At 38.4% G+C, this 15,450-nt stretch overlaps 1 pseudogene; it reads right to left on the bottom strand.

Annotated features, from left to right (window-relative positions):
• Positions 1 to 14,849: 14,849 nt before the first annotated feature.
• Positions 14,850 to 15,200, bottom strand: LOC101152633 (SRSF protein kinase 1-like; annotated as a pseudogene).
• Positions 15,201 to 15,450: the final 250 nt, after the last annotated feature.

Genomic DNA, 15,450 nt, shown 5'->3' with positions numbered 1-15,450 from the left:
CAGTCCTCTATGGAGTTTTACTTTGTATCAAAATATCACTAATTTTATACAAATCTTTAAAACAAAGATATTCTGCATTTCCTAATGCTAAATATTAAATCCATCATAGTTATGAAAGTAAATTTACAATAAAAATATCACTTCTGATTGATAATTGAGGAAACATAGACTATTAGGAAATCTTTTACAATAGAGTGTGTATATCCTCACTGACAATTTATCCAACCTAATTAGCCTAGGTATTAGAAGAAAATTGCATTTGTTTTTTACACATCAGTTGAGAGATGGTGATTAATAGTAAATTCCTTGAAGTCAACACCTTAGCTACAGTTAACATCTCTCTTGAGTTTAAATAAATGGAATACAGTAAATAATAGTTTTTTTTCAAGCACATAGGTAAATTCAACCAGCATCTCAAAATATCTGGATGGAACATAGTCTTCTGGAATTAACTTTGTAACTGTTCTGCTGCAAATCCCATCAGACTCCAAGTGGGGACTGTGTGGGGACCTCAACCCCACATTTCCCTTCCATACTTCCCTAGCAGATGTTTTCCATGAGGGCCCCACCCCTGAAGCAAACTTCTGTCTGTACATCCAGGCGTTTCCATACATCTTCTGAAATCTAGGCAGAGGTTCCCAAACCTCAATTATTTACTTCTGTGCAACCGCAGGCTCAACACCACATGGAAGCTGCCAAGGCTTGGGGCTTGTACCCTCTGAAGCCATGGCCCAAGCTGTATTTTTGCCCCTTTTAGCCATGGCTAGAGTGGCTGGGATGCAGAACACCAAGTCCTTAGGCTGCACAGAGTAGGGGGGCCCTGGGCCTGCCCACAAAACCACTTTTTCCTCCTAGACCTCTGGGCTTGTGATGGGAGGGGCTGCCACAGAGGTCTCTGACATGCCCTGGAGACCTCTTCCCTATTGTCTTGACAATTAACATTTGGGTCCTCATTACTCATGCAAATTTCTGCAGCAGGATTGAATTTCTCCTCAGAAAATGTGTTTTTCTTTTCTGTCACATCAAGCTGCAGTTTTTTTGAACTTTTATGTTCTGTTTCCCTTTTAAAACTGAATGTTTTTAACAGTACCCAAGTCACCCCATGAATGCTTTGCTACTTGGAAATTTCTTCTGCCAGATGCTCTAAATCGTCTCCCTAATGCTCAAAGTTCCACAAATCTCTAGAGAAAGGGAAAAATGCCACCAGTCTCTTTGCTAAAATATAACAAGTGTCACCTTTGCTCCAGTTCCTTTGCTCCTCATTTCCATCTGAGACCACCTGAGTCTGGATTTCATTGTCCATATCATTATCAGCATTTTGGTTAAAGCCATTCAACAAGTCTCTAGGAAGTTTCAAACTTTCCCACATTTTCCTGTCTTCTTCTGAGCCCTCCAAACTGTTTCAACCTCTGCCTGTTACCCAGTTCCAAACTCACTTCCACATTTTCAGGTATCTTTTCAGCAGTGCCCCACGCTACTGGTATCAATTTACTGTATTAGTCTGTATTCATGCTGCTGATAAAGACATACCTGAAACTGGGTAATTTATAAGAAAAAGAGGTTTAATGGACTCACAGTTCCACGTGGCTGGCAAGGCCTCACACTCACAGTGGAAGGCAAAAGGCATATCTTACATGGCAGCAGACAAGACAGAATGAGAACCAAGTGAAAGGTATTTCCCATTATAAAACCATCAGATCTCATGGGACTTATTCATTACCATGAGAACAGTATGGGGGAAACCGCCCCTATGATTCAATTATCTTACACCGAGTCCCTCCCACAACACGTGGGAATTATGGGAGCTACAATTGAAGTTGAGATTTGGATGGGGACACAGCCAAACCATATCAGCTATTGCCTTTGGGAAAAGAGATATTTACCAAAGAGAATAAATTGATCATTGAATCCATTGATTCTAAGAAAGAAAGGTTATCTCTGTTCTCAGTCTCACTTTCTGTGAAAGAGGTTACAGATCCAGGATAGAAGCAGACATTTATAGTATGCTACTCTACTAAATAGTATAGGAAATAGAATTTTAAGTATTTGTGTATCTAAACATATCTAAGCACAGAAAAGTCATAGTAAAAAATGGCATAAAAGACTAAAAATGGTACACCTATATAGGGCACCTATGATGAATGCAGCTTGCAAAACCGAAATTTCCTCAGTGAGTCAGTGAGTGAGCAGTGAGTAAACATGAAAGCCTAGGATATATGTATATGCTGCTGGAGACTCTATAAACACTGTACACTTAGGCTACATTACATTATTTTTTAATACTTTTTCCCAATGATAAATTAACCTTAACTTACTATAACTTTTTTACTTTATAAATTTTTTATATACTATTAACTATTTGAGTCTTTTATAATAACACTTAAAACATATTGTATAGTTGTAGAAAAATATTTTCTTTACATTCTTTTATAAGCTTTTTCCTATTTTTAAATTTTTTAATTTACTCTACAAACTTCTTTGTTAAGAGTAAGACACAAATACACATATTAGGCTAGGCGTACCAGAGTCAGCATCATCAATATTACCATCTTCCACCTCCACATCTCGTCCCAGTGGAGGGTCTTCTGGGCAATAACATGCATGGATCAGTCATGTCCTACGATAACAATGCTTTCATCTGGAAGACCTTCTGAGGTACTTGCCAGAGGCTGTTTTACAGCTAACTTTGTTTTAATATGTAGGAGGAGTACACCCTAAAGTAGCAATGAAATATAGTATAGTTATGCAGCCATAAAAAAGGATGAGTCATGTCCTTTGCACGGACATGGATGAAGCTGGAAACCATCATTCTCAGCACACTAACACAAGAACAGAAAACCAAACACTGCATGTTCTCACTCATAAGTGGGAGTTGAACAATGGGAACACATGGACACAGGGAGGGGAACATCACACACCAGGGCCTGTTGAGGGGTGGGGGACTGGGGGAGGGATAGCATTAGGAGAAATAGCTAATGTAGTTGATGGGTTGATGGGTGCAGCAAACCACCATGGCATATGTATACCTATGTAACAAACCTGTACTTTCTGCACATGTACCCCAGAACTTAATGTATAATTAAAAAAATCAATTCTATTCCTATATGCTAGGAATAAATAATCAGAAATTGAAAAAATATATATATAGTATAGTAAATACATAAACTAGTAACAGTTTATTATCATTACCAAACTTTATGTACTGTACTTAATTGTATTGCTGTGTTTTCATATGACTGGAATCACAGTAGGTTTTCTTACATTAGCATCACCAGAAACACGTGAGTATTGTGTTGTAATATGACGATATGAGGGCAGTGACATCAGTAGGTGATAGCTCCATCATAATCTTATGAAACCACCATTCTATAAGTGGCCCATCATTCACTGAAACATTGTGATGTGATGCATGAATGTGTATGCAGTAGTTTGTCTTTTCATCCTGCTGGATTTTGGACTTGCATGGGCCCTGAAACCCCTTTGTTTTGGCCAATTTCTCCCATTTTGAATGGCTGTATTTACCCTATACCTCTACCCCCATTGTATCTAGGAAGTAACTAGATTGCTTTTGATTTTACAGGCTCATAGGTAGAAGGTACTTGCCTTTTCTTGGATAAGATTTTGGACTGTGGACTTTTGGGTTAATGCGGCAATGAGTTAAGACTTTGGGGGACTGTTTGGAAGGCAAGATTTGTTTTGAAATGTGAGGACATGAGATTTGGAAGGACAAGGGGTGGAATGATATGGTTTGCTGTGTCCCCACCCAAATCTCAACTTGAATTGTATCTTCCAGAATTCCCACATGTTGTGTGAGGAACCCAGGGAGATGTAACTGGATCACAGAGGCTGGTCTTTCCCATGCTATTTTCATGATAATGAATGAATCTCATAAGATCTGATGCATTTATCAGGGGTTTCTGCTTTTGCTTCTTCCTCATTCTCTCTTGCCGCCACCATGTAAGAAGTACCTTTTCCCTTCCATCATGATTCTGAGGCCTCCTCAGACATGTGCAACTGTAAGTCCAATTAAACCTCTTTTTCTTCTTAGCCTTGTGTCTTTATCAGCAGTGTGAAAACAGACTAATACAATTACCATACTATAATAGTTAAAATTTAAGTTTTGCAAAATAAAGCATATGTGAAAATACAGAGCAACTGGAATTCTTGAATGTTACTTATGAGAATGCAAATTGGTGAGCTTCTGTAGAAAACATTTTGTCAATTTCTTATAGTGTTAATCATATACTTTCCATAAGATCTACAATTTTACTGCTCAGTAATTATTCAAGAATAATAAAAAAACATATGTTCACAAGAAGATATTTGCTTGAATGGTTTTTTTGGCTTTATTCATGGTAGCTAAAAAAATGAAAAAATAAAATGAAACAATAAATTTTTATCTGTCTACTATCAGATATACAAATAAAGGCCATAAAATAGAATATTGCTCAACAATAAAATGAACCAAATACTTGTATATAAGCAATAACATGAATTAATCACCAGGGAATGGCAAATGAAAAAAACAAAAAAATTCACAAACTATAATAAATTCTATTAAAAGTAAAAATGTTGAGATTGCAAAACTTTATTGACAGAAAGCAAAAACAATGGTGCTGGTGGGAGAGGTGACTGGCTGGAAAAGTATACAAGGGGGAATATAGGCTATGGAAATATTCTATATAATGATTGACAAAACTCAGTGAATGATACCTTTAAAATTAACTTTTGTTTGATGCATGGTATTTACAAATAATCATAGGGTCAAATCATACATGCTAGAATCAATATAGTGGAGCAGCTAACATTAGTAAATTAAACAGCTCATCTACACATTTATTATGTGTAATCAATAGGTTCATACAACAGCACTTTAATACTTCACTCATACCCAATTGCCTCTTTCCATCACTTAAAAATTATGATTAGTAATAAATCCCAATCCAAAAAGACTATCCCTCTTAATTCCCTACACTAACCTCCATTAATCAGAAGTCATTTAGGTGACAGAAGAAGAGAATTTTTTAAAAGTCATTTGCCAAACGATTACACCATAGATCAAATTATCAGCCCAGACTGGATACATTGGGTGTAGCTTTAGAAAAATTTTATGAACACTGAAATTACAACTGGCTCCCAAGTCTTCCTTCTCTCAATTATACTTCTCAAATCCCCCAACACAATATAATGCACATATAATGACATAATAAATGCACAACTGCTATAGATATTGATGGCAGCGGTGGCCCGTCTGGAGCAGCCAATGCAGGGAAACAAGCTGCAATCAAGGAGGCATGGCTGGGGCTGCACACTCCACAGAGCCAGCAGGGGCTGGAAAAAGGTGGGAGTCCCATGGCCTACCGAGTTGGCAGGGCAGGAGCCCCACACTCCCAGGTGCAGCTGCAGCCACTTAGCCATTGCGCTGGACCTGGGAATCCCTGCATTCTCAAGGCTCTGGAAAGCCTTCTGCCCCTCCGGCTCAGAAGTGCCTGCTCTCACTCCCTGACCTCTCTCCGCTCCCAGAGCCCTCTCCATTGCAGAGCAAAGTCATGGCCGAACCTGGGCGCTTTTGTGACCCAGCTGGGTCTGTGGGTGCTTGGGGTGGTACTGACATGCTAGCCCCCTTCTGCCTCAGTCTCCTCTGGACTTTGGGTGCCAATACGCATAGGAGAGACGCTGGGCGGTTCTGAGGGTAGCTTGTCATGGACCTGCAGGTGCCCCTTTGGTCCAAACAACCTGGGCACCGTGGACAGCATGTTGATGGTGTCAGGAGGCAGAGAGGTTCCTAGGCGGGAAAGGGCAGGTCCCCCTGAAGCATCACATTCAAGCCAGGGGCCACTTGAAGTCTGGCAGCTGGGCTGCCACTTCCTGTTAGAATCCATGACCCAGAGAAAGAACTTATGGTGTCTTTTCTAGGCCTGCCCATGGCCTCCCATGGACCAATCAATCAGCACGCACTTCCACCCTCTGAGCCCATAAAAACCTCAGGCTTAGCCAGACTCATACACTCTTGGGGACAACCTGCCTGTGCAAAAAAACTACCTACTTCAGGTCTCCTGAGAGCTCTTATGTCAGTCAATAAAACTCCTCTCCATCTCGTTACCCTCTAGTTATCCACACAACCTCATTCTTCCTGGATGCAGGACAAGAACTTGAGACCCACAGAACAACAGGAGTGAAAGGAGCTGTAACACATTCCTGGCTTGCTGAGCTGCAGATGGTGACATGCTGCCAGACTGTGAAAGTGAAGGATGGGGACCCTTCGGGGACCCAGACCTCGAGATCCCCCAAGCCAGAGCTGCTGTAACACTATAGCTCTTGCGCCCTCCACCGACACCGAGTGACCGTGTCACACAACGGGAAGCAGCAGTAGGGCCAGGCCAGCCCAGGAACCACAGGCTGGAGTGGGGAAGCAGGATTGAAAGAGCTGTAACGAAAACAGGCCAAAACATGCCCCACTGCTCGCCACACTGCTGACGATGAGAAGGAGAGAAGAGCTGTTGCCCTTCTTGTGATCCAGACCTTGGCTCCCCAAGCCTGGGCTGTGATGTGCTGTAATACCTTCTTTGGGGCTCTGTAGTTCCTAGCATCTCTGAGCTTTTGGGCACCACAGTGTTCCCTGGTGCCCACACCAGAAGCCACCTGCAGCACCCTTGCTCCAGCCACAGCCTCTCACGGAGCTGGTGCCTGTGCTAGCTCTTGGAGCTGCCCATCCCACTGCAGCTGGTGCGCCTGGCTGTGCGCAGTGGCCAGACCCCATGTTCATTTATCCACACATCCCTCATTACTCCATGCCTGGCTTGCCCTTGACAGGTGTGGGATCCACGCCAGTAGCTCAAGCTGAGTTCAGCCTGTCAGGCTGAGTGGGCAGAATGACCCCAGCAGGTGTGAGTAATACCCCAGCAGGGGTGATGCTGGCCACAGAGGTTTCTGGCTGGCAAAGCGACACCCTGAGGATCCTGTGACAATGTTATACATATGTATAATCTGAGTGAGGTGATGATGATGAAGAGAAAAGTCAAACAACTCTCTCTTTATCCACACATCACTCTGTAGACAGAAACAATTCTCCAATGGGACAGTAAGGCTCTCACTTAGGAGAAAGCAAAGTTGTACAGTGGATCCAGGAAGAAATGAAAGACAATTGACACGCTGAGCAAGGACCCTATTTTCCCTACTTTAAGTCAAATCTTGATACAAAATTACACACTTAGAAACTGTTGATTCCCCATGAGAAACAGGAGAACATGTTAAGAAGAAAAAAGAATTATTAGTGATTTTGCAGGAGAGCACCTGGCACCTAGGGGTGCCTCTCCTTTTAACAGAGCTATTTCTGACTTAGGGTACAGAATCAGGTAATTCTGTAACTTGAATGTAGAGGTAGTTAATAGAATTAGCTCAATTGCTGTGCAAAATAACGTGGCAGGAATACTTTTACTGTGGCTCTGAGGCAGTCAATAGAAAAAAAATCACACATTTGATTGACTTGAGTGTTTTAAGAGTGGGGATATTTAATCCTTGGTATCAGTTAATGCTGTTGTCTACTCATTGCTGCTATTAGCCTGTGTGGGAGAATATAAAAAGGAGTTTAAGTTCTACATTCAAGTAGGTATAAGTCAAAGAGATGGGAAAAGATGTTCATAATAAATGAGATACAAGTAATATTAAGTATAATGGTGAAGGCAGAATTCGCAGCCAGAGACACCTTTAAAGACACACACCTCCTTGATTCTGGAGAAATGATGAGGTGGTTGTGGTTTAAAAGGCTTAAGTAATGGGAGTATGCCCCTCTGGTGCCATTGAAGACCTGCTCCTGTGTACATAGGGTCACGCGGATAAGGAGACAGTATTTTCCAAGTACTATGAGTGATTATATAAAACAGAGAGACAGTTTTTCATTAAACACTATTTTACTATTGTTTTTAGTGGCATAGAATGATTGAGTCTGCAAAACACTTACTGACACTGTTCTTACCATGAACAAAATCATTTACCTTTAATATTTAATAAAAAACTTGCTTGGCATAATTCCTGAATGTTCATTTTATCCAGATGATTTAAGAAAGACTTTTTAACAATATAGTATGGTATAAAGATTGATAAGACACTTGCTTATAAACATTTCAGAGGAAAAATAAAAAATTAAATGTGATCAAAAGAAACAACCACTTCATTACAGTTTATATTAAAGTATGCTATATTAGTCTATTGTATATTTTCTAATTATTCTGAAATTTATTCCTGCATGTACATTATAATTTCAATTACAGAATGTTATACTGTATTATCAAACCCCAAATAAATTTTAATTCATAGAACAAAAATGCATGTATAATCTAAGAAAATTTGATTTTATAATCATCCATTGCCATTGATATATATACTATTTTTCAAGTTTTTTTGCTCATTTTTTGCTTTTTTTATAAAATGAATTATTCATACTTCTAAAAATTATATGATAAAAATTAAAGGGTTGTTCCAAAATGGCTAATTACTTATATTAATAATTAAATTAAATAATTAAAATATTTTGATTATTTTCTTATGTATATCCAAACATACGTTTTGCTAAATCATTCATGGTGAGAAGTTTTATCAGCTTGTGGCATTTGGATTGTTTATTGATAAATTTATTCACTTATGATTTTCACAGGTTTGTAGATCATCCAATATTTTTAACTAGGAGTGATGACTCACCCGGCTGTTGACTTTTGAAGCATCAACAATACTTGAGGGTACTATCACTATTGTTTATTCACAATAATCAAACCAATTATATAAGACAGCACAGAATATAGGAGAGATTCATATTTGGAACTAATAAATGAATTCAAGAATGGTTAATAATCAATTACAGATGACATTTTGTGGTTTTCATTGTAAGAAAGTTTACAGGATGTGACTGAGGAGACAAATAAATTTTAAATGAAAAGAAACACTTTTTCAAGAACCATCAAAGAAGCGGTATCCAGAGCATTGTTAGGCAGTTTCAATCGTTTCTAGAAAAGGTCAGACGCTGACTTGTGCTGTTATTTAAAAAATACAAAATGTGCTTTATAGAGGATAATTAGTTGATAAAGAAATATATACTGTTAGTAGCAGATTTTATGTTAGTGATTAACATGACACAATAGTTTGAAATGTTATACGTTAGGGTTTATAATCAACTATGTCAATTTAATGAATTAGCCCATAAGTCAATGCTTTATATGAAATATATAAATTATCGAATATTATATTTTCTATAATAAAATGAGAAAAACATTACCTACCCTTTATGGAGTAATTGATTAGATCATTTATTACAATTTACTAGGTTTAAGGAAGCTGGTATGAAATTAGATATTTATGCAGATGAATATGATCTGCTTTATCTCAACTTATACTAAAAGAAACATCATAATCAAATGGCAATTAGATCTCTATGTTAAGATCTCACAGTGCCACATAATCTAGGAAGAATATTAGATAAATGATGAACTCCTTGATTTCAGTTCCTCCATTAACAAAATAAAGGGTTATGTCACTTCTAGATATAAAGTTTAACAATTTAGTATTCCCTTGTTGAATAAGACAAAGGCTATATTTTCCAAATGAAAAGAAGTCATTTTAAGATACTTCTTTAATTTAACAAAGTATTATTTAAAACTACATACCTATGTATGTCACTTAGTTTGCCATATAATGATGTAAATCACATTTCAAGTTTATAGGCCATTAGTAGCCTGAGATCTAAAGTGTGTCAAGTTATTAGCCTATAAACATTTATAAAATTCTAATATTCTTATTATTTCAAAATTTGATTTGTATTTTATGGGCTGAAAAATACAGTGCAAAAATAAAGTTAATTGAATTTTTTAAAGTCAATTATTTATGGTAAACAAAAAGTCAAAATGTAACAAAAAATCAAATTCAATCAAATCTTACTGCAAAATAATACTATATTTTAATTGACAAATATTGTCAATTAAAAATAAATTGAAAAGTTAAAAAAACTTTTAAAATAAAATTTAAATTTGTTTTAAAATAAATTTTAAAATAAAACTTCGAGTAAATAAAACTATAGGTAATTGGTAATCTTGAAATCCCCATGAGAAAAGTTTAAAACAGTATTCAGATTAGACCATGGCTGCCACTTAAATTTCCCATGCCTTAATGAGTATTTTTCATAGTATAAATGTTGCATCTTGGGAAAATAAATTAGGCACTAGAAGTTTATCATATGTTTTCATGCAGAATATGGCTTAGAAACATCCAGCATTTTCGGCCAGGCATGGTGGCTTACGTTTGTAATCCGAGCACTTTGGAGGCCGAGGTGGTCAGATCACTTGTGATCAGGAGTTTGAGACCAGCCTGACCAACATACTGAAACCCTGTCTCTACTGAAAATGCAAAAAAAAAAAAAAAAAAAAAAAAAAATTGCTGGGCTTGGTGGTGCGTCCCTATAGTCACAGCTACTCAGGAGGCTGAGTCAGGAGAATTGCTTGAAGCTGGGAGATGGAGGTTGCAGTGAGCTGAGACTGAGATCCTGCCATTGCACTCCAGCCTGGGGACAGAGCGAGACTCAGTGTTGGGGGGGGGGGGAAGAAAAAAAGAAGAAATATTCAACATTTTCAATGTCATTCTCAGTTGCATATATCAGTGATGTACTTTGTTTTTTGCCCCATTTAATATTTGTTTGCTGTTAAACTTGCTAAAAATGTTTGCCTCAATGAAAGCTATACATTTTACCTTTGAGAACATTCTCCCTTATTTCAACCTTAAAGAACATACATTTAAGTACATCAGTCATTAATTTTTAAAAGGTGCAAAGAAAAAGAAAAAATGAATTTGATAGTTTTCCTCACCAAAATGAAAATGCTTCATCTTACATACTTTGTAGTATTTTGAAGAATACTCAGAAGTTCATCTGATTATACATTATACAGAAGTGAGAGTGTAATTCAAAGATGTTCTAGACTAGGAAGATGAGAGTGATGAAGAATATGTAACTCCTCCCAAGATACAATGAGTTAAGAATTAAAGTTTGCTAAGTGTTACTGAATCACTTTAGAATAAATCCACAATAATGAATAAATCAACACAGATTAAAACGGACAACGACTTTTCTGCTGCAATGTGTCAATAAAAGATGCAAAGCTACTCAGCATGTTAGTTCAAAAACAGTCCTTCTAAAATCTCTTTAAAATGAATTAGTTTACACTCAACTAAAAAAAGACAGAGTTCTTTTCAGTTTTATTCTGAAATAATTTCTGTGGAAAGGAGAAAGTGAAACAGAATTCTATAAAGGAAATGGGTAAGGAGAAGAATGTCTATGAGAAAGCTTTTCTGCCAGGTTACTTTAGAAATATTTTGATATGACTTATATGTTATTTGTTTAACAATATGAAGAAAATATGTTCCTTATGTCTGCTAGAGCTAATTTACAATTAATTTACCAAAGTAAATTTTAACTGAACAAAGACTGTCATAGATTGTGATGGTTAACACTGAATGTCAACTTGGTTGGATTCAAGGATGCAAAGTATTGTTCCTGGGTGTGTCTGTGAAGACGTTGATAAAGGAGATTAACATTTGAGTTAGTGGAGTTGGAGAGGCAGACCCACCCTCCATCTGGGTGAGCACCATCTAATCAGCTGCCAGCGCAGCCAGAATAAAAGCAGCCAGAAGAACGTGGAAAGACTAGACTTGCTGAGTCCTATGGCCTCCATCTTTCTCCTGAACGACATGCTTCCTGCCCTTGAACATCAGACTCCAGCTTCTTCAGCTTTTGGACTCTTGGACCTACACCAGTGGTTTGCCAGGGGCTCTCAGGCCTTCGGCCACAGACTGAAGGCTACACTAACAGCTTCCCCACTTTTGAGGTTTTGGGACTTGGGCTAGCTTCCTTGCTCCTCAGCTTGTAGACAGCCTATTGTGGGACCTCACCTTGAGATCGTGTGAGTCAATACTCCTTAATAAACTCACCTTTATACATACATCTACCATACCCTCTAGAGAACCATGACTAATACATAGAGTTAGATTGCCAAAATTTTTACCTGTTATTTCTCTCATCTCTAAATTGAAGAACAGCAGTAACCACAACCCTACTAATGGTGTGTTCTCTATAAGAAAAAAAACTATTGAATGCATTTTTTTTTTTTTTTGAGACACAGTCTTGCTCTGCCACCCAGGCTGGAGTGCAGTGGCGTGATCTTGGCTCACTGCAAGCTCTGTCTCCCAGGTTCACGCCATTCTCCTGCCTCAGCCTCCCGAGTAGCTGGGACTAGAGGCGCCCGCCACCAAGCCTGGCTAAATTTTTGGATTTTTTTAGTAGAGACAGGGTTTCACTGTGTTAGCCAGGATGGGCTCGATCTCCTGACCTCGTGATCCGCCCACCTCGGCCTCCCAAAGTGCTGGGATTACAGGCATGAGCCACAGCGCCCAGCCTATTGAATGCATTTTAAAGCATATTGCAAACTTGAAAACAGTTGATGTTGTATTTGCTAATTAATTAATTAATTATTATTTTATTTATGCACATAGAAGAATTGGCAAATAGGTTTAGTGTGAGAGTTACAACCTCAGATCTTTGTGTAAAGCCATGTCACATATCCTTCCATTGTACTACAGGGCTGTGTATTATGGACAATATTAAAAATATTTTTAAATTATAAATTTTAAAATATGTAACCCTAAAAATATATATTCTCATGTGCTTTAAATTTCTAATTTGCCACCTCTGGGGACCATAATCTTCATTTCCCATTTCATCAGGGCCCAACATCTTCTGCTAACATTTTGCAGTATCTGAACTAAATCTAATCACACACTTTAAAATGAAGATGAAAAAGAAAAATAGTTTGCTAAAACTAAATATACACAATGTCATTAAAACACACTAAACTGCACACATAATGCCTGAACGTATATTTAATTACAGTGTATAATACAATGCATCAAGTAAAAAACAAATATGCATAGTAATACACAGGTACACAAACAATATAATATACATTCCACAGCATATTATTTTGGCTTCATTCTATTGTTAACTTTTATGAGATTAGCATGCTTTTAGATTCCATGTATAAGTGAGATCATGAAGTATTAATTGCCTCCTTAATGCAATATGCAACATGTCAGTCGCATAATCTGAAGGTCCTGAGTCTAAGGGGCTTTCAATGTGGGAGCCTGAGGCAACCTAACCAGTGGTTGAGCTGGATTTGTGTTCCTTTATTGCCATAATTTCTGCCACGTTTTGCTTTGTGCGACGCCTCCAAAGCCGGAGGCTTTTTCTTCTGTTCCTGCTCCAGCTTTCAGCAGGCCCTGTATACAGCCCCGAGGGGACCTCTTTTCACGCCTTGCCCCTCCATACTCAGTAGACTGCTGCCACAGTATTAGGTGCAAACCTCACGATGGGGCAGGGGAGCTACTATCAGGTCTCATGATGTAGCCTGAATTTTAGGAAGGCCTGGTGTGCCTAAGCTTCTAGGATGGGGCTTTTACAGCATTTCTGCCTTTCCCTTCTAGGGGAAGCTTGACTGTGATGAAGAAGTCATTAACAGCTGCGTATCACGAGAGAAACAGATCTTACAGCTGGGCTCCAAGCAAGTTACCAAAACAACTAACAAGCAATACAATGGCAACAATAATAAAAGCCTCCAAAAAATAAGAGCCCAAGTCTCTTTACAGCGTATTACCTGGGATGTCCAGTTTTTAAATAAGAACTTTCTGGGAGGGAGAGAATCCAGGTATATCTAAGATGGAGTAATAGGAAGTGGATGTACTCTCCCTTGTTGAACAACAAACCAATTTGGAAAAACACATTACGTAATAATTTTCAGATCTTGGACATCAGTCAGAGCAAGGCAGAGATTACTGAGTAAAGAGAAACTAACAAAATCAGCCCTATAATTGCCCTAGCATAGTACTTGAGAGTTTCTGAGAGGGACAACCAAACAGAACCAGGAAAAAACAGATTTCAAGACAGAAAGCCAAATAAAATCTTTTTTAGAAATATTGGAGCTGAAAAAACTCATCACCAGTACACCTGTACTTAAAAAAAATTAAGAGGAGTCTTTTAGATAGAGTGAAAATGACACCAGATGGAAACACGTACATGCACAAAGAATGAAAACTACCTCACAGTCTTAATACGGGTACATGGAAAATAACATTAGTTATTTAAAGTCTTTAAAAGATAATTAAACAATGAGAGCCAAAAATATTAACTATAAATATTTTTTGTTGTGTTTGGCACCTACAAGGAAGTAGCATGTAGGAACACAATAGCACAGAGCTGAGAGAGAAAATGGCATCCGCAGCTGTAAGCTCTTTACACTGTAACTGATACAATGGTCTTTGAAGAAAGACTGAAATAAATTAAAAATTATAGTACAGCCCAGAAACTGCAAGTTTAATGTCCCTGTCTGTTAATGCTGTACAAAGAATTAACACTCTTTCCCCTCCTCATCCTTCTGCTGGCAATATGATCTGCACTAGAAAACTTTACTCTTACAGTCAATGAATAAAAGGATGGGCTCACTTATCTTCATAGCTTTTCTTAAAAAGGATGCTTGTAATTTCAAGGAAGTCCTAGTGGAAAGGCAAGGGTACAGGGCAACAGGCAGTTTCACATTTGAGTCCACTAGTCTTTGGCAGAGTCCAATCAAGGCCAAATTCACCTAAGTTGTCCTGTACCTTCCTACATATACCTTTCTTCAAAGTACATATGTGATATATACGTATACATATATATATACCCTTGAAGGAAGAACTTCACCCTGAAAAGGGAAGAGGAAAATGCTTGGAGGGCAGGGGTGGAGGGTTGGTGTTTGATCTCTGCTCTGGTGCTGGGCAGGGACTTAGGAGTTGAGCCAAAGGCACCAGAGACACCTGGCAGCAATGGCTCTCTTCTCAGGGATCAGCTTCACCATGGGCAGTAAGAAATCTGTGAAGCCAGGTGCCTCTTCCTGAGAAATACTCATACTTTTCCAGCAGAACCTCAAAAAAACCCAAGGTTTTCAGCTTTGTGACGTGTTTCAGGTCACATTTTTGGTGAAAAATTCCTTGGAATGCTTCCCTGGCACAGTGAGCTTGTGAGTCACCTTCCCCAGAAGTTCTGTGATCAATGCAATGTGATCTTCATCTTGAGTGTGCTCTTTCCCTGAAAGGGGTTCAAGCAAGGTGTCACCTGTAGCCAGCTCAAAGGCCATACATGCTGGGCTTCAAATGTCGGCAGGGTGTTATAGCCAGACCAGAAAACATACAAACAAAAGGCCCAGTTTTCATAATTGACAGGACATTTTAATAAGGAGAGAGAACCTGTAACTTCGTTTGGAAATGCTTCTCCAGCAAATAAGGGCTTTCTCCACTATCATTTAAGGAACCAGATGAATTAGAAGATGTAGAAAGCTGCACCTGTGGAACCTGATCTTCCACGTACACCACATGCCTTTACTGAAC

Source organism: Gorilla gorilla, chromosome 17, assembly GCF_029281585.2.
Source record: "Gorilla gorilla gorilla isolate KB3781 chromosome 17, NHGRI_mGorGor1-v2.1_pri, whole genome shotgun sequence".
Taxonomy (NCBI): Eukaryota; Metazoa; Chordata; class Mammalia; order Primates; family Hominidae; genus Gorilla; species Gorilla gorilla.
The sequence above is the reverse complement of the archived record's forward strand: the minus strand, read 5'-3'. Positions and strand labels throughout refer to the sequence as shown.